The sequence below is a fragment of the Cornus florida genome, unplaced genomic scaffold (genome assembly GCF_030987335.1).
Source record: "Cornus florida cultivar Cherokee Brave unplaced genomic scaffold, ASM3098733v1 CherokeeBrave_3.0.0_Hap2_Chr02, whole genome shotgun sequence".
Taxonomy (NCBI): domain Eukaryota; kingdom Viridiplantae; phylum Streptophyta; class Magnoliopsida; order Cornales; family Cornaceae; genus Cornus; species Cornus florida.
The window spans coordinates 76931748-76954618 of record NW_026775572.1 but is presented as its reverse complement, the minus strand read 5'-3'; the positions used below and the strand labels follow the sequence as shown (position 1 = coordinate 76954618).

Sequence of the window (22871 nt, the reverse complement as noted above, 5' to 3'; positions counted from 1 at the left end):
TGGTTATAGCCTTTTGCAATAAGTCTAACTTTGTTCCTAACAATAGTTCCTCATTCATCCTTTTTGTTTCTAAAAACCCATTTTGTGCCGATGATTGTTTTATATTGAGGTCTAGGGACAAGATGCCAAACCTTGTTTCTTTTGAATTGAATGAGTTCTTCTTGCATTGCCAATAGCTAAGATTCATCATTTTCAGCCTTATGTATATTTTTAGGTTCGAATTGAGAAACAAATGCCACAATGTTGCATACATTTCTTAATTGTAACCTTGTACTAACACCTTTGGATGGATCACCAATCACTTAATCTATTGGATGATTATGAACTAACTTCCATTCATTTGTAGTAGTTTTATTTTGAGAGATGTCATCACTTGAATTGGTGTTTGGAGAGATATCAATAGGAGACTCATTTACATTGAGTTCATTGATACTCTTCTCAAGCTCAATAGGGGACCCATTTACATTGAGTTCACTGGTACCCTTTTCAAGTTTAATTTCTTCATCATTGTCCATCACACTTTTTATAAGAGAAGTTGGGTATTCATCAAATACAACATGTATGGATTCAACCACAACCAAAGTCCTCTTATTATAGACTCTAAATGCTTTGCTTCTAGAAGAATAACCAAGAAAAATGCTGATAAGCGCTAAAAAGTGCGTATTTAAATCCCTTAAGCTTAGGCATTCTAGCACCTTTATCTATCTTACTTTACCGTTTTAGATTGATTTCGTATTATTTCCATTTTCAGGCACTTATCCCGAAAATAAGCTAACTCAGCCAAGTAAGAGCTTAATTGAAGCAATTCTGGGATTAAACAAAGAAAGGAGCAAAGTGGAGAAAGAAGAAAGCAAATGATGCCAAAGGTGGGAAGCAGCAAAGTTCGATCGATCCAAGTTCAAGGTTCGATCGATCGAACAATGATCAATCTCAGCACTTCAAGATAGATCCAAGCCTTGGCCCAAAAGCATAAAGTCTAAAAGTTCGATCGATCCAACACCACCCTACGATCGATGAAACACTTTTGTCCTTATTCGAATGATTGATCCTATCTACAGCTGTACCACCCACTAACCACTTTTGTCCTTTTCCCAAAAATATCACCCCAAAATATCTCGGATTTGTCTTTTCCCAAAAAGCTCAACCAGTTAGATCGATCCAGCTTAAGTTCGATGGATCTCAGCAAGTTCGATTGATCCAAGTCCAAGGTTCGATCAATCGAACTTCCTCTGGTGCAAAAAAGTTAAATTTCCAGCTTGTGCAATCCGTCCTCTATCCAATCATTAGAGAATATTCTTTGCACGACCCTAGCTCATTTTATGTGCCACTTGACCTACCTACAAAAGGAATATGATGCATTTTTTTAGAAAGAGACTATTCTAGGGTTTAATCTCTTGGAGAGCAAGCTTAGAGGAGGAGGAGGTTAGAGACACCATTGGAGTTCTTCATCAACAAGGAGCAGATTTTAACCATGGAGTTAGCCATTGAGGGTTGGAGCAACATCACCATGAGTGGCTAAACATCCTCTTGGGGTTAGAGTTAGCCCCAAACATACTTTCTATATCTTAATCTTGTGTATTATTGAGGGATTAGTGTTGTAATTGATGTTTTGACACTTTGATATATATAGATTTTGTTTATTCAATGATTTATGTAGTTTAATGCTTCAAATTGATCATTTCATTCTATCCATATCTCTATGTATGGTAGAGTAGATGTTCATGTGCTTGTCTCTAGATTTTGTGTTATTGATACATGTCTATGTGTATTGATGCTATAGATTTGGAGATTGTCAAAACATAGTGCTTAAAGGAATGCTCTTGTGATTCTCTTGATGGTTCATACTTATTCCTTGATGGATTGTGCCTCTCCCCTAGTTTATTTTCATGCTAGTAGTGTAGATGTAGTGTAGTTGTAGTGTAGTGTTAAATGGGAGGACAATCTATGCTTGTTGTTTGATGATCTAACCTTTTGAATGCAAGTAGCATATGTCTCTAACCTTGTGTTGTATTTGGATTGTGAGTTTAATGAAATGATTAATGACTTGTTTTGATCTATTGTGCCTTTCACATGTTGTTTAGACAATATATACTTTATTGCTTAGACATATTATGCCTTTCACATGATGTTTAGATAATACATGCTTAACTAGTCATCCTTGCTTGTTGAATCAACCAAACATACACACATTTCAATATTGCAACACACCATTTGCCCTCATTAGTCACTTGTCAACGATATAAAAATGCATTGCTTGGTGGTGATCTCTAAACCCCAAGATCTCTCTCTTTCTTACTTACTCTTAATTGCATTCTTTTGTTATTACTTAGTTGAATTTAGTTGCTCTCTAATCAACCAACCAACCAATTGTTTGACCACTCGACCTACTAGCCCTAATAGCGATTCCACGACCTTGTTCGATCCTCATAATCCCTTGGGACGATCCCTACTCGCCCTAGCTATATTTATAATGAAAGGTAGTAGTGGCTTCTATAAATGTAAAACTCTTGACCCTCGCCTTAATGAACACTCTTTCAAGCTTGACGGTAATACGGCAGACCGCATCAGTTTTTGGCGCCGTTACCGGGGATTGATTGATTTGATTAAGCAACGTCGGATTTGTGGAATTGATTAGGATTAGTACTCTTTTTATCGTGTCTTTACTTTGTTTTTATTTTTATTTTTGGTTACTTATTGTGTTGTTCTTACTTAACTAGGTGCATTGTTGGAGAGGAGCCATCAAGCAAAGGAGCTAAGCAAGCAAGGAAAAGTGCTGAAAATTTAAATTTTTTTTTGCTAAGCTAAGCTATAAATTTGAAGTTGAAGTGCTAAAGGACCTTTGTGAGACCTTTTTTACTCAATCCCTTAGTTAAATCGTTGGCCCGCGTGGAGGATTGTTTTTAAATTGTTCTTGTATCATTGTTGTTAAAGCATGGGAGTATGAATTAAGTGTTTAAGGAAGAAGTCTAATTGCATTGTTGTAAAGGCATAGTGTTTGTCATTCTTTTGCTTGTTGTGTTTTGCATTGTGCATGCATGGACGTCGTTCATTGAGACCAACTCTTGTCCCACTTGATTTGCATCTTGAATCCATCGTTAGAAATCCTAGGGGAAGAGGAAGTTCAAATAGAACCAATCTATCAATGGATGACCATAATAATGATCATGTTGAGGAACTTGGTCACATAGACCAACAAGGTATCCTTTATCCCAATGCGCACAATGAGAACATACAAGTACCATTAGGCATGCCTAGGCCATTCATTCACCAACCACTACAACAATAAGGCCAAGTTCCATATGGAATGCCAAGGCCAATGTATGCTCCACAACCTCCTATCATCAATCAAGGAATTCAAAACCAAGGTGTTCATGTTGCACCTCAAGTAGTTAATCTACCTCTTGCTTTAAGAGACCATTATGTGCCTAATGAATATAATGCACCTACATGCATCCAATTGCCTCCATTTAGAGCACATCATTATAAAATTAAGCCACAAACCATTCAAATGCTTCCTAACTATCATGGACTTCCAAGTGAAGAACCTTACAAGCATTTGGATGAGTTTCCTGAAGTATGTTCCACCGTAAAATATACGGACATGCCGGAAGAGGTTTTAAGACTCAAACTTTTTCCATTCACCTTAAAAGATAAGGCAAAGTATTGGTTTAACAATCTTAGGCCTTTTTTAATCACTTCTTAGGCAGAAATGCAACAAGAGTTCTTGAAGAAGTACTATCCGGTTTCAAAGACCAATGCCATGAGAACCTCAATTCGAGAGTTTTCACATGGGGATGGAGAAACGTTTCATGAGGCATGGGAACGCTTCAACGAATTGCTTAGGAAGTGTCCACATCATGACATGCCCAAATGGCAATTAGTTCAATATTTCTTTGAGAGCCTATCGGACAACTATAAGGGTATGGTTGATGCTTCCATGGGTGGCTCATACATTGATAGGCATGAGGATGACGTGTGGTGTCTTTATGAGAGCATGAGTGAAAATTCTTTGTATAGAACACCATCATCCAAGAATGGTAGAAATTCACAAGGTAGAAAGAGTGTTGGCTTACATCAAGTTGACCATTCAAATGAAATAGTCGCCGAAATGAAGTCTTTATCTCAAAGGTTTGATCAATTTTTGATTAACCAAAACTCGGCGAACCAAGTATCTTCCTTCCCTAACCATTCTCATTGTGCATCAAATAAAACATGTATGACTTATTCTAGCGTTCTTCATTCTACTTCTCATTGTCCTCACGGACAAGTACAAAATGAACCTAATGAACAAGTCAATGCAGCTTTTGTGAACCAAGGGAACAATCCTTATGGTACTCACTATAATCCAAGTTGGAGAAATCATCTGAATTTCTCTTAGAAAAACCAATGAGAAGGCTCAAACCCTTCCCAAGGCGGTTTTCAAGGGAAGTACATTTCACATCCACTTCAAAACCAAGGATCCCAAGGTTATAGACCTTATCAATCACAAGGTAATCAATTTGCTAATTCTCATTTTCCCAACCAATCTTATTCCCAAGGTAATACTAGAAGTCCCGCCTTTGAAGAAAAAGTTTTGAATACTTTAGGCATTTTAGAGGCTAACACACAATTGCTTCATTCTCACTCTCAATCTATTGTGAAGCTAGAAACCCAAGTAGGGAAAATAGCAAGCACTCTTAATGCAAGAGAGAAGGGAAAGATGCCTATTAATACCCCACCTAAGCAACAATGTGTTGTGGAAACCCATTCCTCATCAGAAGGCCACACCATTGAACATGTTAATGCGGTGACTACCTTGTGGAGTGGTAGGATTGTGGACAATCAAGTTGGAATGTCCAATGAAGAGAGTGAACCGGTGCAACCTCAAGTTGTCACCCGTCCCGTTTCACATCCCATTCCTCCTTCATTGTATATACATGATCTTGTGAATGAGAAAGTTTTGAAAAATGTGTTCGAAAAAGAAGTTTTGAAAAATGATGTTGAAAAGGTTTTGTTGAAAAATGATTTGAAACAAAATGATTTGAAAACTTCTTGTGTTGAAGAGAGTTCAAAAGAAAATTCTGAAAAAGTGTTTGAACCAAAGGTTCCATTTCCAGATGCCTTAAAAGGATCCATTTCAAAAGACAAGCAAAAGGCAAAAACCAATGAAATTATGGAAACGTTTAGGCAAGTGAAAGTTAATCTTCCACTATTGGATGCAATCAAGCAGATTCCGGCTTATGCCAAATTCTTGAAAGACTTATGCACCCAAAAGTGGAAGAACAAGAGCCAAACACCAAGAAAAGTGGTTTTAACCGAGCAAGTAAGCTCGATTTTGCAACATAACACTCTTCCAAAGTTTAAGGACCCCGGTTCACCCACTACATCATGCATTATTGGTGATCATATCATTAATCGGGCGCTTCTTGACTTAGGAGCGAGTGTTAACCTTCTTCCATACCCGGTTTATGTCAAATTGGGCCTAGGTGAGTTGAAACCGATGTCGGTAGTTTTGCAACTTGCCGACCGATCCATTAAGAAGCCTAGGGGTATAATTGAGGATGTTTTGATAAAGATTGACAAATTCTTCTTTCCTGTTGATTTCGTTGTCATAGACACGGAACCGGTCCCCAATCCTAAGAGCCAAATTCCCGTTATCCTTGGCTGTCCTTTCTTGGCAACCGTTAATGCCAACATCAATTGTAGGATGGGGATAATGAAGATCTCATTTGGCCACATGAAGGTGAAGTTGAATATCTTTAATCCCACACCCAATTCATTTGATAAATATGAAGGAGAGGTTAATGTTGTAGATAAATGTCATGATCTTCAATGTCAAGGACATGAGCTTTTGTGTAAGACCAAAACTTCAAAGGAATCATCTTTAACCTTGCATTCTAACAGTCTTGTTTCAAATTCTTGCTTTGAAAGGGCATGGAAGCCCAAAAGTTGTGATTGCATTGACAAAGGATCAAAAGTTTCTTTTGAGCTTAATCCAATAAGTTCTTCAAAGAACTATTTGTTGGGTGGAGTTCAAAGCATCTATCACCCCAATAAAGAGGGGATACATTGTAAGATCTTTGATCCGGGCTAAAAGAGTCTAATGTCTTGCTAGAGACGTTAAAGACTATCAAAGGCATTCATAGGGTGTCAAAACCCTATTCCTCCCCCATTTCTATCTTTCATTTCATTTCTTGCGAAGTCTAGATACTTGTTTTTGGTTCTCATATGCATTAAAATGAACTTTGGTGAGGATTGTATGAGCTTTCATGTCATTTTTGAGCATTCTGCATAGTTTGATCGATCTCAAACCTAAGTTCGATCGATCGAACTCCATTCTGCATCCACCACTTAGAAAATTTTTTGACCTGTAGAAACCTGCATCCAAATCACCTCTGTGTCCCATCATTCGAACTAACTCTTAGATCAATCAAGAGACCTTTGATCGATCCAACTTCCAAGTTCGATCGATCTCATGATTCAACACTTAGAAAAATTTTGAGCCTGCATCAACCTACATATTTCACCTCTCAGTCTCATCGATCGAAACATTCTAAGATCGATCTAAAAGTTCTTCGATCGATCCAGCTTCTAAGTTCGATTGATCTTCAAGTTCCAACACTTAGCCAATTTTTCGAGCCAAAAACCTGCATATTTTTGCTCTCTGTCTGATCGATCGAACTCTTATTTCGATCGATCTCAGTTCTCCATTTCATTATTTTGACTTCGTGTTAACTTTTCAAATTTAAAAAAAATCCAAAATATTTTCATTTTTATTTTATTTTATTTTCATTTTCATTTTATTTTTTTTTTCAAAATGTTTTCAAAAATTCAAAAATATTTTAATTAGTTTTAATTATTATTGTTTATTCAATTAAATTAAATTAAAAAAATATTTTATTCTATTTTATTTTACAATTTTTAATTTTAATTTTGCAATTTTTAAAAATTTCGAAAATCCAAAATTACTTTGATTGATCTCAGTTGAAGTTCGATTGATCGAACTCTGTCGGGAATGTTTTTAAAATAGACCTGGAGGGTTTCAAGATCGATCATTTAGATCGATCCAACCCTCCAAACCCTTCTTCTCCTCATCACTGCCGCATCCAATCTCATCTTCCTCACCTCCGGTGAACTTTCCGGCGAGCATCTAAGCATCAATATCTCTCTCCCTTCTCGGATTCATCTTCACTCTTCCACATCTCCAATTCTCTCATCGTTTGAGGTAAGATCCAAGAATGTCCCTCATGATTTAAGCTTCAATCTTGTGCATACATGCTTTATATGTTGAATACATGCTATATACATGACAAAATCCTCCATTGTTGAAGATTGAAGCATTTGTGTCTATATATGTATATATATGTGTATATATGTGTATATATTTTTGATGATTTGATTCGATTTGGGAGTATGGGCTTTGAACAGTGGCTAGGATTGATTGATTTGTTATATTGATGGGCCCATGAACACGTTCGTGTGGGCCCCGTGCTTCCAAAGTCACAGATCTGTGACCTTTGAGTTTTCATCGTCGCACAGTTCGATCGATCGAACTCATATCTCAGATCGATCGAAGTTGTGAGATTGATCTCACTTATTTTCGATCGATCCAACTTTTGTGATCGATCTCACTTCTTTCTGTGATCGATCAAACTTTACTGATCTCACACACATACTTCATTCATCATATCTTATGTTCATACTATCTCATATATGCCTAATGCCTGTGATATTCCACATTGGATGCATTTCATACTTACATTGCTTCGCATGCTTCATATGTTTCCACTTGCATAGATTCATGTCATATCTGTTTTGTCTATTTTTACTTGACATACATGTTTCTATATCGTGCTTAAAATTTCTTACTCTGGTACTAACTCCCATTGCAAGTTTTTCTTTTTCTTTTTGTAGGCCATGGTTAAGAGGAAGACCGTTGCCAACAGGCAACAGGGGCCCCACTGACACATTAGACCATAGATAGAGGAGTCAGCAGAGTCCTCTTATGCACAGGAGGAGCCAGCACAGGCTACCCCACCACAGTCACCATCTCATGAGGCTGAGGATGACCATATACCATCCACCTCTGTGGCTCATCCTACATTCACTCTATCACCATCTCCACCGCATGCTGGAGTTGAGCATTCACCTCAGCGAGCTCAGCCAGCTTATCTGGAGCGTGATAGGCCCGCGCCTAGATATGCGCATATGACGGTTGACCATGAGTCAGTGTTCGACACAGCCTTCTTCTCTAGATCGGTGCTGACCCAATCCACTTACCATGACATCATTCAGAGGGGCCTGACCGCTATTCTTGTCCCCATCATAGAGCCGGTCTACCTGCGGCTGGTACGGTTGTTCTACCAGAACCTCCGACCATCCCCGCGTACCACAGCCGAGCTGGTCACTTCTATAGATGGCCATCTGATCACTATCACAGTGGACTCACTAGCCCGCTTTTGCCGCTGTCCACACAGATGTCCTCCGAAGCTTCAGGACACATTTCTGAGGCTATACAGGCCTTCTTACGCCGATATGGCGGTTTTTCTTACAGGTCACCATACCAGTGGCGAGACCTTCGCCACTCGGACATTCCTTCTAAATGACCTTTTGGTTCACCGATTCCGTGCTTTTCCAGAACATTTACATGGCCGAGCACAAGATTCAGAAGAGGGGCGATTATCTGACAGCCCTCTATGCCTTCTACACCGGGCACTAGGTGTCCATTCTCGCGCTCATCTCGAGCGTGATGAGGAAGCTTTATGATAAGTACATCAGCAAAGAGACACCCGGATGGGCTAAGTCTCTCCCCTTCGGCCACCTTATCACCCAGATTTTCATAGACCAGCGCTACCCTATTCATCCTCGAGAGCACCCCGAGAGAGGTTCTTGTCACTTCCTAAAGAAGGACTGGGACAAGAGCTACTGAGCCATCATTACTCGCCTGCAGGACCACGCAATAGTGGCTGCAGCGAAGCTAGAGGAGGAGGAGGCACAGGCAGCAGCAGATCCCGCAGCGGACGACGCACCAGTCGATCCAGCTGCCGAGCATATAGATATTAACTTAGAGCGCCCTGCAGATGATACAAAGCTGATTTTGCTACCTTCCGCACGGATGTCGCGACCATGTTCCAAGATCTATCCAGAGATATCCGCGGAGCCCAACCTGCCTGTCCTATCTCATCCTCCTGAGTTTCCAGTTCCTTCTATCTTATGATCCCTCTTTCCTATTGATATTTTACTTTTGTCACTGTACATTATTATTTTTACAACCGGTCTGTCGGCTTTGATATTTTTGTTGTACCTGTACTTTATCTGTTTTATATATATCTATTTTTGCTATGGATGTCATATGATTATATTCTCATATCTCTATGTTTGAATCCATCAGGTGCATCACAGTGACTTCAGTGAGAAAGTGCTACCCAATTTTCAGGACCACCCTTATACCTCTCTCATTTCTTTATCTATCTATCTCATTTACACTTGCATGTCCACTGTGCACTAATTATCCCATTTTGTTATCTGATGAGTTTATCCAAGTGCCAATTTTCAGGACCACAGTTCATCCCAAGTTTGGGGGGGCTATGCCACCCACTTCGGATACTTCAGTCCCGATCATTCTTGCTTAGTTGCACTAGTATACTCTTTCCCTTGTTCTCTTGCACATTGAAAACATTGTGCCATTTAAGTTTGGGGGGAATGGTGCTTTACAGTGTTAGTTTTAAATTCAAAATTTTGAGTATGACTTGTGTATTTGAGGGATATTTCTATGATTCGTCCATATCTAGCTATGATTTTGATCTTTTGGGGACTATATTGCTTAAAATTTAAAAATTGATTGACTTGAGAGTCCAATACTCCTTGTATGCCTTATGAATGCCATTTAGGTGTAAACTTTTTGAAAGATTGATATCTTGCTTGCACTTGTGGTCCACATCATCTTGATTTTGTGATTGTTTTAAGATTCATTCTAGGATTCTACACTAGCACCAGCACACACTAGCATTCATTTGTGGGGTACATGCTTTGTTAATTATTGGATTGGTTATATCCCAATTGAGCTAGTAGTGCATTGAAAGCTTTTATTCTTGATAAAGGTGGATAACAACCCCTTTTCACTAAGTAGCAGGGATTCTAGCCTCATCAAGCACTGAACTTCTCACGCCGAAATGTGGAGGGCCCAAACTCTAGGTTAATAATTGAATTAAAAAAAAAAAGGAAGTTGCAAAAGCAATAAAAAGTGAGGACATCTCTCAAAAGGTGAGAAGTAGGAAATGATTAGATGGTTGTTGTCTTGATTTGTAACCTATTTGATTTGAGCTTATAAGTCCGTAGGGGTATTTGAATGCCTAATGCCCTAAAGCCGTCTGGTTTGGGAGTCATTGACCTAACGCTCGACCTCATGAATCGCTAGAAAGCTTAATCGATCACCACATTGGACCACACTTCCATCTTTGATCCTTAAAAAAAAAATGAGTGAAAAGAATAAGCGCACTTAGATCAATAAAGCTTTAATAAAAGGTCCACTTTTTGTCTTGATGATCGGTACTAGATTTGTGTGCTAGTTTAAGGGTAAGGATGTGATTAATTCTTTAGTTGGCTTAGATAGCAACACATTTGATGCCGGCCCACTCAAAAAGAATTCTAGAGTTGTTTTGATTTGCATGATCATTGTCTTGATGTGTGGAGGACCATAGTTGCTTGTTTGATGTTAAAATTTTGAGAGATTGCTTAGAAATGGTTGAAAAATTGCGTACTTGAGGTAGTTTTCTCCCAATGCTTGTTTGCAATATTGGTGCCTCTTTTGAAAGAATGAGCTTAATGTTTATGGGTACCATTTCTGGAAACCCTCACAAGACTTCACTCGTCCACTAGGGGTAACCTAGGGGTTTAAAAGGCTTGTTGCATGTACCAAGTGCAATCGTGTTCCCTACGAAAGTGGCGTTATCCATTTATTATTTTCTAGATTCATACTTGTATAGTTGTTCATTTCATTCCTTTACTTTCTAGTTCATTACTAGGGACTAACAATATTTAAGTTTGGGGGTGTGATGAGCGCTGAAAAGTGCGTATTTAAACCCCTTAAGCTTAGGCATTCTAGCACCTTTATCTATCTTACTTTACCGTTTTAGATTGATTTCGTATTATTTCCATTTTCAAGCACTTATCCTGAAAATAAGCTAAGTCAGCCAAATAAGAGCTTAATTGAAGCAATTATGGGATTAAACAAAGAAAGGAGCAAAGTAGAGAAAGAAGAAAGCAAATAAAGCCAAAGGTGGGAAGCAGCAAAGTTCGATTGATCCAAGTTCAAGGTTTGATCGATCGAATAATGATCAATCTCAGCACTTTAAGATAGATCCAAGCCTTGGCCTAAAAGCATAAAGTCCAAAAGTTCAATCGATCCAACACTACCCTTCGATCGATCGAACAGTTTTGTCCTTATTCAAATGATTGATCCTATCTACAGCTGTACCACCCACTAACCACTTTTGTCCTTTTCCCAAAAATATCTCCTCAAAATATCTCTGATTTGTCTTTTCCCAAAAAGCTCAACCAGTTGGATCGATCTAGCTTAAGTTCGATGGATCTCAGCAAGTTCGATCGATCCAAGTCCAAGGTTCGATCGATCGAACTTCTTCCAGTGCAAAAAAGTTAAATTTCCAGCTTGTGCAACCCCTCCTCTATCCAATCATTAGAGAATATTCTTTGCACAACCCCAGCTCATTTTGTGTGCCACTTGACCTACCTACAAAAGGAATATGATGCACTTTTTGAGAAAGAGACTATTCTAGGGTTTAATCTCTTGGAAAACAAGCTTAGAGGAGGTGGCTAGAGACACCATTGGAGTTCTTCATCAACAAGGAGCAAATTTCAACCATGGAGTTAGCCCTTGAGGGTTGGAGCAACATCACCATGAGTGGCTAGACATCCTCTTGGGGCTAGAGTTAGCCCCAAGCATGCTTTTTATATCTTAATCTTGTGTATTATTGAGGGATTAGTGTTGTAATTGATGTTTTGACACTTTGATATATATAGATCTTGTTTATTCAATGATTTATGTGGTTTAATGCTTCCAATTGATCATTTTATTCTATCCATATGTCTATGTATGCTAGAGTAGATGTTCATATGCTTGTCTCTAGATTTTATGTTATGATGGATATCTATGTGTATTGATGCTATAGATTTGGAGATTGTCAAAACATAGTGCTTAAAAGAATGCTCTTATGATTTTCTTGATGGTTCATACTTATTCCTTGATGGATTATGCCTCTCCCCTAGTTTATTTTCATGCTCGTAGTGTAGATGTAGTGTAGTTGTAATGTAGTATTAAATGGGAGGAGAATCTATGCTTGTTGTTTGATGATCCAAGCTTTTGAATGCAAGTAGCATATGTCTCTAACCTTGTGTTGTATTTGGATTGTGAGCTTAATGAAATGATTAATGACTTATTTTGATCTATTGTGCCTTTCACATGTTGTTTAGACAATATATGCTTCATTGCTTAGATATATTGTGCCTTTCACATGATGTTTAGACAATACATGCTTAACTAGTCATCCTTGCTTGTTGAATCAACCAAACACACACACATTTCAATATTGCAACACACCATTTGCCCTCATTAGTCACTTGTCAACGGTATAGAATTCATTGCTTGGTGGTGATCTCTAAACTCCAAGATCTCTCCCTCTCTCTTACTTACTCTTAATTGCATTCTTTTATTATTACTTAGTTGAATTTAGTTGCTCTCTAATCAACCAACCAACCAATTGTTTGATCACTCGACCTATTAGCCCTAATAACGATTCCACGACCTTGTTCGATCCTCACAATCCCTTGGGATGATCCCTACTCGCCCTAGCTATATTTATAGTGAAAGGTAGTAGTGGCTTCTATAAATGTAAAACTCTTGACCCTCGCCTTAATGCACACTCTTTCAAGCTTGACGGTAGTGCGGTAGACCGCATCAAATGCCTTCATCGAATTTAGCATCAAATTTTCCTAGATTGTCTTTGTCGTTAAGAACGAAACATTTACACCCAAAAACTTTGAAATAACCTATATTAGGTTTCCTGTTGTTCCATAACTCATAGGGTTGATTATTGAGAATTTTTCTAATGACAACTCTATTTATGACATAGCATGAAGTATTAACGGCTTCAGCCCATAGAGATCTAGGTGATTTGTGCTCATTTAGCATGGTTCTAGCCATCTCTTGAAGAGACATATTCTTCCTTTCAACAACTCTATTTTGTTGGGGAGTCCTAGGTGCCGAAAGATTATGATTATAGCCATTTTCGTCGCAAAATCTTTCAACATCTTGATTATTGAACTCTCTACCCCTATCACTTCTAATAGTCTTAATCTTACATTTTTTTTCATTTTCGACTCTTTTACAAAATTTAGAAATAATTAAATAAGCCTCATTTTTGTGTGCAAGAAAGAATACCTAAGTGAATCTAGAGTAGTCATTAACAATCACAAAAGTATAAAGTTTACCACCAAGACTAGCAATTTTCTCCGGCCCAAATAGATTCGTATGAATCAATTCAAGTGGTTTTGAAGTGGTTATGTTCTTTTTCCTTTTGAAAGAAGACTTGACTTGCTTACCTATTTGGTAAGCATTATAAGGTTTGTCTTTTGAAAAATTTGTCTTTAGGAGAACTTTGACTAATTCATTTTTAGACAATCTTGAGATTAAATCCATGCTAGCATGGCCCAACCTTCTATACCACAACCAACTATGTTCATTTGATGACATGAAGCATTTAACATCTTGATCATGAAGTTCACCTAAGAGCAAGGTATATACATTACCATTTCTAGAAGCACAAAATATTTGAGTTTCATTTCTTTTAACGATACACTTATCTGATTTAAAAATCACATCAAATCAATTGTCACAAAGTTGACTAACACTAAATAGATTATGCTTTAACCCTTCAACAAGCAAAACATTTTCAATAGATAAGGAAGAAGAAATACCTATGATTCCAATACCAATCACCTTGCCTTTAAAATTGTCTCCAAATGTGACGCTTCCTCCGTTGTATGCTTTTAGAGAAGAGAATTTTGAGTGATCACCCATCATGTGTCTTGAACATCCACTATCTAGAAACCATTTGTCCTTGGAGGATGTAGAGGCCTTCAAACCAACCTACAAGAAATTTCAAAAGTCTTCACTTGGTACTCAAATTTTGTTGGGTCCGTAAGAGTTAGCTAGAGGCACATATATTCCTTTAGGAACCTACTTCTTTATGATTTTCGGCATTTTCTTCGAGCAATCTTGTATAAGATGACCCATTCTTTTACAATAGTTGCATCTAGAATTTTTGTTCTTACTCTTAACAAAATTGTTAGCCAAAGGCTCTCTCTTTTTCAATAGGCATGCTTTTTTATCGTAAGGGTCATATCCTAATCCATGTTTATTAAAGAAACTTCTTTGGGCACCTAGCATAAGTTCTAGATTTTTTGTACCTTGAGTAAACTTTTCTAGACCATCAATTTAGTCTTGAATGATTAACTTCAAGGATTTGTTTTCTAAAATAAGATCATGTGATGCTGATTCTTTAAGTAGAATGCATTCCTTTTCCTTTTTCAAGCAATCATTTTCATTTTGAAGAGTTTGAAGTTTGTTGTCAATGATAAGCTTTTCTTTCTTAGGGAAGCACATTTTTTGACCATTTTACCTAGTTCATCATGCAATTCTTTAAAAGCATAAAGTAGTCCATTATAAGCATCAACCGAATCATCATAAGACATTTCACATTCCGATGAAGAGTCAAGATTAGAGTTTACCTCATCCCTGTTTGCCCTGAGACAGAGAATAGCCTTTTCCTCATCGCTTTCGGAATCGTTTGAGTCATCATCTTCCCAAGTGGCTTGCATGGCTCTTCTCTTTTTCTTTTCCTTTTTATAAACAAGACAATCAACTTTGAAATGTCCCAGTTTTCCACAATGAAAACAGGTAGGGGTGTCTCGTTTGCTTTGTTCATTTGATAATTCACCCTTTTTGAATCTTCCCTTGTTCAATTTCTTCCTATGAAGAAATCTTTTGAAAGATCATCATTTTCACTTTCGTTGCCGGCAGCTTCTTTTTCTATTTGAGAGGATTTGAGAGCAATTTCTTTCTTTCGATGATGATCTCCTTCTCTATCTTTTAGGGTGATTTCCCATGTAAGAAGAGAGCCAAGAAGTTCATCTAACTCAAGTGTGTTGAGGTTGTGGGCCTCCTTACTTGCCGTAGCTTTTGCATCCCATTTTTCAAGTAAGCTTCTTAGAATTTTCCTTGCAAGATCAGAATTAGCAATAGTTCTACCAAGATGCTTTAAACTATTTATAATGTCTGTAAATCTCACAAACATTTCACTAATGGACTCATTTTCATTCATGCGAAACAATTCATATTGATGCATAAGAATATCGATTTTGGATTCCTTCACTTGTGATGTCCCTTCATAGGTAATCTAAAGTTTATCCTAGATTTCTTTAGCTGTGGTACATGTAGAGACTCTATTGTACTCACTAGGACTTATGGCACAATTCAGATTTACCTTGGCTTTAGCATTTAGGGAAATAAGTTTATAATCCTCGGTGTCCCATTCTTCTTCAGTTTTAGGGACTTTTCTTGTGTCAACATTAGTGGATTAGTTTAGTTTTGACTGCACAATCCACGAGGGTTTTCCCATAACAATTGGTCTATTCTACCAATTGGGGTTTCCTCGCTAAAAATCCTAGTTCCATCTCTCAAACTCTATTTGCTTTACTTTTATTTTGCATATGATTAATTGTTTAATTGCTAAATTAAGTAAAACTGATTAAAATAGAAAGACACAAATTTTAATCTTTTCCTTAAAACCTTAAACTTTCCATAAATATCTTCCGCTGCATAAACTCACATTTTCTACCCTTCAATAAAACATAGTCATTTAACTATTAAATATGCTTGTAAAGTTTACTTAAATGATAACGAAGATTGTAATTGAAAGAACCACTTAAAATTCAACATGTCACGATTTGTAATGTCCAGAATTTTTTTTTAGATTTTTTGTTATTTTTTTTTAATTATTTTTCTTACCTCGTTTTGCGCGTTATATGGGCCTTGGTGATTTTATTGCATTGATTTATTTTATTGAACATTGAGGTTTTACATATATATGGATATGTATATATATGAGTGGTTAGTAGAAGAAGATAGTTTATTGCATAGGAGGTGATTAAGTGGGCCTTAGAGGGTATTTTTACCATTTGAGGTGTAAGGTGGACTTTGACTTGACCAAGGACTCTAGAAGACCCTAGAGCCACCGTTAGACCACATAAACCTTACATATCTCCTTCTCTCTTGGCAACCACTCTCTTTCTCTCCTTCATTCTCCTTTCTTTCTCTACTACTCCACCTTCTCTCTAGAATTTCTCCATGCATGGGTAAAAATTGATCAAGGCCATAGTTAAAGAAGTTATAGAGCTTGGCAAGGGGAACATTTTGACAGTGGTCTTGCAACCATTTGGTGGGATTTTGAGTTTGGATTTTGAGCTTTGATTTCATTTTTTGAGGTAGGGAAGTCTAAATTACAATGTCTTTGATCTTTGTGAGTTTTTACATGTATATTGTTTGAAGGCATGATTATGTGTTGGATGTTGTTTCATATTTGTTGATTTCTTGAGATGGTTGTTGTCTTACTTAAATCATGTTATGGTTAGGATAACTTGTTTTATTTAAGTTAAAGCATGCTAATTTAATGATGTTATAAATTGATTTCCTTGAGAAATGCTAATGGTTTGTGATGAGCGCTGAATATTACATATTCGAGTCCCTAAATATACGTATGTTAAGGCCTAAAGTGGTACTTCTATCCATTGTTAGACTGATTTATGTTTAATGTGTGTTTATAGGTACTTTCCCAGAGAAACGGTTAAAATCGGGACTTTATGATGAAAAGACTGATGTCGAAGCTTACAGAGTCGTTGCTAGTCATTCAGAGAAAGCCGAGAGCTTAAATGGTGAAGTTTAGAAGAATTCAGGAATCAAAGCTCGAGCCCAAGTCCTGAGGCTCGAGCCTACAAGAAAAAGAAGAAAAATCAACAAGGCATTGAAGCTCGAGCCTTGTGCCTCCAGAGCTTGAGCCCTAACAAAGGGAGATCGAGCCTAACCTCAGGGTGCTCGAGCCTTGGCCCTCAAGCTCGAGTATAAGGCGTCGGAATTTGAAGAGTTAATTTAATGGAAGGACCAAGTTCACCGGGCCTCGTACCAGACCTCAAGGATCGAGCACCATCATTTAAGGCTCGAGCCTTGAGTACCTAAAGCTCGAGCTTGGTACCTAGAGCTCGAGCCCATGAAGCTTGGATCGAGCAATGTTAAAAGAGATGAATCCCAAAAATATTCTAAGTGTTGAAGGAAAAGACGCTTCAAAAAATAGTTGAAGAAATTTAGCTAAGTGTCAAAGTGAAGATCGAGCACCATTCCTTGAAGCTCGAGCAATAATCCAATGAAGCTCGAGCCTTGTTCCCAAAGCTCGAGCGTAAACCTCAAAGCTCAAGATCTACTTCCTAAAGCTCGAGCTTTCCATGACAGATTAGATTTCAAGTTACGGGATAATTCCTTTTTAAGTCATATTTCACTCCAGATGGGCCAGAAGACCTAAAAGCCCACCAAACATTTATTTTATTCTATAAAAGAAGGCATTGGCCTTGATAGAAGGGGTCCAAAATTCCAAGTTCTTTTTCTCGTGTTATTCAGAAGGCTGATACTTTGGTGGTGGCTTTTAGGGTTTTTATAACCTTAGAAAGTGAAGATCCTGAGAAGAAAAGTGCCGTTTATGACGATGGAGATGACTATAACACAGATGATATTCGGTATCGTCATGAGTAGCTAATTCCTCTCTTAGGGCACTGATGTAACCCAATCAAGTATTATGGTTTGATTGTTTTAACTCTGGGATATTTTTAATGTATATTGTGTTTTTTATTACATGACTATGAGCAATTGAGACAACTCAATTGGATTTAATGTTTAAATAGTTTTTGAATTGTTATTACCTTGTCTTAGATATAACTGTTCGTTTTCTATTCTCAACCCATTCTTATTGGACGGTATCTGGCGGAGCCTTTTCGGACATAAGAACAGAGGTCATGTAATGGTATTCCAACGTTTTTTTATAAAAGAATGTTTTCATAGTATATGCTTAGAAAAGATAGATTGTTTACAAAGTAGTTAAAGTAGTTAGAAGTAGGTAGGTGGATAGTCTGTGCTAACCGCAGATAGGTTATAGTTAATTGCATTTTATAAAACATCTTTCTTTAAAACCCGAATTGAACGAATGTTATTGAGTTTAATTCATTTAAAATATAATTCAATTAAATCCCCAGAGTTGAAATAGTTAACCATAGTATGAAGGTTGTGTGAAGTCAAAGCCCTAAGACATTTCTCTCTCTGATCTCTTTAGTTTAATTTTAGTTTGTAATCATGACAATCAATTGAACAATTCAAATAGTTACTTGTAAACCAATACAGATTAGTTAAAAGCAGAATATAATAACTCATCTCCTTATGGGTTCGACACCCTCTCTATAGTGCTATCCTATAAAGATTCGTACTATTGCGAGTGGTTATTTATAATTGACATAATGAAACAACAATTTTTGGCGCCGTTGCCGGGGAGATTTGTTATTAGTTTAGTTTTTAATTAGTTTTACTTTTGCTTTACCAGTCTTCGGACTTTTTGATATCTCACCTTAATTCTTTTTCTTTTCAAGTGCAGGAAATTATCAGTGAGAACAAAGACGCTTAAGGGATAAAAAGCTTTGGTTTATTAAATCTTCTGTGAGTTTTTACTGTTTTCTTTTGCTTGGAAAATTTTATTTTTGTCACCAGTAGGATTAGTGGAATTAATGCATTTTAACTCGCCATACTTAGTCAAAACCTTTAGTGCATGATCTTGAAATAGAGAGAACTCTTAGTCATTTAAGAAAACTTAAAAAACATTTAAATTCAATAGGAAGTTTCTTTGATAACATGGCTGAACATTGATGAGTGCTCAAATGTGACGCATTTTAGCACCTAAGCGAGGGTATTTTAGCCCATTCATTTATCTTTATTTTCCCGTTTTAGTACTTATTTGTGTTTTTATCTATTTCAGGTCAATAAGGTTCAAACGGACTAAAAATGGTTTATTAGAACCTTTTTGGAGCCAAGCATAAAGTTTCGGAAAGTTAAAAAAAAATAATTAATTAATTAATTAATTTTAGATCGATCGAGAATTTTTCGATCGATCGAAAATACGCTGGCAGTGAGCTGTTTTATTCCCGCGTGCCCAAACTCTACCTACCACATAGCTACGCGATTAGATATTTTAAGGGCTTATTTTCTGACTTGTTCACTACTCCAAGGACCTTGTATTTGAAGGGAATTGAACCATTTTGTAATCTATCTTTTATCTTCAATTTTATTTCATTGTAATTTTATTTTCTCTCTCTAGAAAAGTTAGAGATTAGGGTTAGAAGAACAGAGAAGAGTGGAGATACCAAAAACACATCTCAAGATTTACGCACTCTTCCTCTCTAGAATTCAACAAAGAAGAAGGGGAAGAAGATGGAGCCATGTTTGGGGATAGCCCTTGAGGGTTCCAAGATCACACCCACCTCCTCCATGATTGGCTAGACTTCTCCTTTGGGCTTGGATGAGCCCCAAGTTTGTAATCTAAACCTCTATCCTTTTTATACTTTTTGGGGAATAATATCTTGTGATTAATGTTTTAGCCTTGTGAATTTAATGAATCTTGGGTTCTCCTTTGATTTCTATGGATTAATTCTTTCTATTGATTCTCTATATGATTACATGTTCTCTTATGTGTGATTATTTGGGAATTGATCTCTACACTAGTTTTTCTATATTAATTATATGTTTATGTGTGGTTGATTGAGAATCTAGTGATAGCTAGACATGATTTTTATTAGATGGGTTTGTCAATTAATTTGATAGATTATTTTTATGCTTGATGGGTTGTTCTACAATTTAATTCATACTTGTAGGTAAGTAGACAATCTATATTTGATTTGATATTTCATGGCTTATTATTACAAGCTTCATGATTCTCTAGATTGATGTGTGCTACAATTGTGACTTGTTTGATGGGTAATGCGTAGAATTGATGGGTTGTGCTACACTTAGGTACTGTTTGATAAAACTAAAAATTATGCACTGAAAATCTTAAGTACTGAATTTTAAGCGCTGAAATATTAAGTGTTGAATGTATTAATTTGAAAACCTGTTTGATAATATTTTACTTTTAAGTACTAAATTTATTAAGATTACTTGTTATATTCAAAAACTGAAGTCGAAAGTTGTATAAATTACATTTTTGGCTCTCAATATATGGTACTCATAACAATTTTATATTTATAATATAAAAATATTAATAAAATAACCACATTAATTCACTCAATGAAATATATCAATTTAACAATAAATAATAATGTCAAATAATCATTAAAAAAAAAAAAAAAATTCTTATCTAGAAACAAAATAATATTATATAAATAATTAATGAAAATTTAAAATATATAGATTTTGGATTACATAACATTTACGTAGGATATCAAAAAGGTGCTACAAAGATTAAAGAATGTAAATTTTAAAATATATGGATTTGGATTACACAATATTTGTTAAATTATTGTGTAGGATATCGAAAAAGGTGTTACAAAGATTAAAGAAAGTAAAATTTAAAATATATTGATTTTTTATTACATAATATTTATGTATGGTATTGAAGAGGGTGTTACGAAAAAAGTACGGGGAAAAAAATTCTTATCCAAGAATTAATATAATTCTATTATATAAATAAGAGATAGAAAATTTAAAATATATGGGCTTTAGATGATATAATATTTATGTATGAAAAGGATATTAAAAATATTAAAGAAATGAGGTGAAAAAGAATTCTTATCAAGAAATAGAATTGTATTATATAAATACTGGTGTTAAATCAATTTGAATAGGTAACCAAATAGACGTGTTTAAAATATAATATGTAGAATTATTATTATTATTATTATTATTTTGGGAATTTGATAAAATTATATTTATTTTTAAAGAATTTGATCTATAATGTAAAAGAAAAAAAAAAAAAAAAAAAAAATAACAACCAACCAAATATATATAGTAGAGTTTTTCAACAAGAGAACTCACTCTATTTCCAGATGCAGAGAGAAATCGAAAAGAGAATTTTAAAGAAATTGCAAAGAGAAGTCTAGAAGAGAGAGCGTGATTATTTAAAAGGTTGAGTAGTCATTAAAAAAATAGTTTTAAAACCTAATCACTTACCGTCTTCTGCGATAAGCAATAAGTAACCCTCTCCTCACTTTAAATTTTAGGCTCTTTTAAGTGGTAATTACCATATTAAGTGGTATCCTAAAATTTTATCAAACGCACTTATTTTTAAAAATCACTTACCGTCTTCTACATTCAACGCTGAAGTAGGAAATCAAACAGGCCCTTAGTTTAATTGTCGGTTAAGTAGACAACTCATACATGAATTTGATGGTCCATGCTTAATATTGCAATAGGTAGTCGCATTTTGTTCACAAGAAGGTTTTCCCCAAATTAGTTAAAAGTGTGTGGTTTGGTGAACAAGTTTGGTGGCAATTCCAATGGACCCCAAGACCTCACTTCTCATCTCTTAAATCCCTAACTCAACTTAGTTTATTTTAATTACATTTTAATTTCCTTACATCTTAGTTTAATCAACCAATCTCTCTCTTTGCAATCAATTGGTACATTAGAGTCGAAATTAAATTCTAACACGTATAATCCCTGCGGATGATACCTACTCGCCATACTTCATTAGTTGTAGTAGTGGTTTTATAAATGTAAAGTTGACTTTTAAAGGCTTCCTAAACCACAATCATATTTTGACCTTGCAAAATGACCTCTCGCATTACAAAGTTCATTTTCTAAACACATAGAAAGGGGCTTGTCAAACATCGTGATGCACCGGGTAATGGCAATAGTAATGGCAATGGTAATGGAGAACGAGTTCCACCTGTTTCTCCACAACCACAATTGAGGGATCATTTTATTCCTACCATATATGCTTCCCTTTCGTGCTTTGTATTTCCAGATGCTGATACAACCCATTTTGAGATCAAGCCTGCTATGATCCAAATGCTTCCTACCTTCCATAGGTTTGCAATAGAGGATCCTTATATGCATTTGGATGTATTTTTGGAATTGTGTTCGATTACCAAGTTGACCACTCTTACCAACTATTCATTCAGGATGCGACTTTTCTAATTCTATCTCAAGGACAAGGCAAGAACTTGGTTGCAGTCCCTTCCAACAAATTCCATATCTACATGGGACATGTTGCAACAAGAGTTCTTGTAAAAGTACTACACAGTGGGTAAAACCTGTCAAATGAGAAGAGAAATCATGGCATTTTCCCAAATCCTGGGAGAATAGCTCCATGATGCATGGGAAAGATATAATGATCTTCTAAGAAAGTGTCCACACCATGATTTTACTCAATGGCATTTAATACAGATTTTCTCTGATAGTCTTTCTAATTCTTATAGAAACATGGTTAATGCATCTAGTAATGGACCCTTTCTACGGCTAACGCTTAGGAACTGTTTGAGGCCCTAAGTGAAAATTTAATTCAACATGCTTCTTCCTCTAGGTCTAGGTTTTCACCTTGAATGTGTAACGACCCACTCCACCACATGGTATGATATTGTCCACTTTGGGCCTAAGCCCGCACAGTTTTTATCTTGGACTTCACCCCAAAAGGCCTCATACCGATTGGAGATGACACACTTACATATAAGCACTTCACATTTCCCTTACCCAGGCGATGTGGGACTGCGCACCCATAACTCACCAATGTGGT

At 36.3% G+C, this 22871-nt stretch overlaps 1 non-coding gene and 1 pseudogene across 1 annotated transcript; both read right to left on the bottom strand.

Moving 5' to 3' along the window:
- Positions 1-3765: 3765 nt before the first annotated feature.
- LOC132297909 (small nucleolar RNA R71) lies at positions 3766-3864 on the bottom strand (annotated as a pseudogene).
- Positions 3865-22397: 18533 nt separating this feature from the next.
- LOC132297917 (small nucleolar RNA R71) lies at positions 22398-22503 on the bottom strand. Its single transcript, XR_009479455.1, has one exon. It is a non-coding gene; the product is annotated as a small nucleolar RNA R71 (small nucleolar RNA).
- Between the last annotated feature and the right edge of the window lie 368 nt (positions 22504-22871).